A 2,500-nucleotide genomic window follows, 5' to 3' on the forward strand; every position below is an offset into this window, starting at 1 on the left:
CTGACATTTTGGGATAAAAAAGAATATACATTTTTGGTCTTTATTGCGACCGTATAAACTCTACGGGGATGCATGCCGGGTTTTATTACTTTTCGTTCAATCGTTATTGTTGCTGTTCAGGTTGTTACTGTTGTGAAGGTGGTCGTTTCAGTGTGCCGTTGAACAGCCAAGCGAGGAATTGAGAATATTCAGAATGCACTTGGAAATTCGTTCATCAAGTGTATAGGTTCACGCCTTTTTTATATTATTTATTATCTTTACCATTTTTTCGGAAGGACGATTGAGTAACCACTTAAAAGACCTTGAGGTACAAAATGAGCTAAAGGCTTTGTTCCTTTTAAGTTCACAATTATCCGGTGGAGAAGTGTTATCATTTCTCGAATAGTTGAGCATTGTTATCATTGTTTTTTTTTTTTTTTTTTCTTTACTGATAATGATTTAATTATTAAATCATCTCTCACCCCTCTCTCTCTGTCTGTCTTTTTCACTCTGTCTTTGTCTGTCTGTCTTTCCCTCCCTCCCTCACGTAATATATCTTTCACCCTCTCCCTCTCATTACAAACATACCACTTCACTTTTTAAGCTTGTTTGGCCTGAACAAAAGAACCACTGGACACAGATCTTCACAATTCATTGTTTACATCCAGCTTTATTTACAAAGATTTCAAAGCTATTTTATACGTGGATGACATTTTCCTTACTCTTTAATGACCCTTATATTTAGATTGGCAACTTCTCCACGTTAAATTCCCTGTGGAACTAAACAGAATAATAGACTGTCATTTCTTAATACTTTAATTACCTTTAACGATTGCAGTTTCACGGGCCTTCGACGTAACAGCCTAAACACACTTATTCAACTGTATTTATGACATGGTTCTGTTTGGACTAGATTTCATAAAGATTTAGATTCCTAAATAAGTGCTTTGCATAATTGGTACAAATATTTCATAAAGTTCTGCTCGATTTTCTTTCTTCGTTCTCACCCAAACCTGGATCTACCACCGTCAACAAAGACATTGAATCTGTAAAACATCCATACTCCTGCGCGGTCTTAATTTCCTTTTCATAAACTAATTAAGCAAATTACTTATGCATTGCTACCAACAAGTCTGTTTTACTTAATAATTTTATTCCTTTATATATTATCATTTTGTTGTAGTAAACGCGTATGCTTTTAAAGTAAAATTCAAAGTAAAATTGATGTGCGAATGTAATTTACTTGTTCACTTCAAACTGTCGGGAACAACCTCACGTTAACAACCTCACGATAGCTTCTGTACTGCATTGTTGAGCCCAAAGGTGAGTCTATCATGACAGGCCTATAGATTAGTAAACCCTCCTTCCCAGCAGTTAGATAGTGCTCCCACCTCCACATTCACCCTTTTAACTATACTGATTTAAAAGTTTTAACAGATTTAACGTGACCAATTAAGTGACTCCATTTGAATACGAAACCAGAGCTAAGCAGATCTACCACTACTGCCACCCTCTTTGCCGTGTTAACCACCAATCGTCCATAACTGGTCGGTATCTGTGTGATTGTGTGTGGGTGCGTGTTTGTTTTGTGTGCATTTGTTTGTGTGTTTGTGTGTGCGTATTTGTTTTTTTTTCGTTTTTTAAATCTGTGCGTGTGTATTTGTGTGTGTGTGTGTATGTGCGAGTGTGTGTGTGTGTGTATGTGTGTGTTTTGTACATTTCTTAAGGTGTTTGTATGTGTATTTGTTTGGGTGTTGTTTTTCGTGCGTGTATGTGTGTGTGCGTGTGTGTTTGAGCGTTTATGTGTGTTTGTGTGTGTCTGTGTCTGCGTGTGAGATGTAAGAAACATGTTTCCTGTATCAACCTATTGCATTTACCCCCTTTGAAGTCTGAGCAATTATTGATTTTCTCCTCTGAAATCCAATTCCGACTTTATTTCCGAGCATTACCGATAATTTAAAAGTTTGTCACATCCAAAAAGTTTTGGCTTCCCTAATTTATTTACGTTATATTTCCAACACAGTCTCGGCATGATAAGAATAAACACAGATATTGCTCTAGACAAATGTTCTCTGTAAACTAGGCAGCCTCCATAAGATTCTTCATTTTGTAACATTAGGATGTTATTGAGAGAAAAGTTTATGTAAATATTTCTTTCTCTCTCTGTTTTCGAAAGATTTCTTCGATTCAGACCCCCCCCCTCACGAACACAGGCACAGAGCCACTCTCCCTCTCTCTCTCTCTCTCTCTCTCTCTCTCTCTCTCTCTCTCTCTCTCTCTCTCTCTCTCTCTCTCTCTCTCTCTCTCTCTTCTCTCTCTCTCTCTCTCTCTCACACACACATACAGAACAGCTGCAATGATCAAAATCCATTAGTGGTGACATTTTGAATCAGATTCCACTCTTCCTCAGACAATATGACATATTCCGTCGGTAAAATCATGTACATTTTTCACAGAACGGAGTTACAGATAACAGTGTATTAAAAGTCAAATTCAATTTCGTGCATAAAGCGTCTGTTTT

General features: G+C 37.2%; 1 protein-coding gene across 1 annotated transcript in view; it reads right to left on the bottom strand.

The window, feature by feature from the left end:
• LOC113825815 (uncharacterized) overlaps window positions 1–2,500 on the bottom strand; it is a 441,032-nt gene that overhangs the window by 35,636 nt on the left and 402,896 nt on the right. The gene's annotated exons all lie outside the window — the stretch shown is intronic.

Source organism: Penaeus vannamei, chromosome 33 (genome assembly GCF_042767895.1).
Source record: "Penaeus vannamei isolate JL-2024 chromosome 33, ASM4276789v1, whole genome shotgun sequence".
Lineage (NCBI taxonomy): Eukaryota > Metazoa > Arthropoda > Malacostraca > Decapoda > Penaeidae > Penaeus > Penaeus vannamei.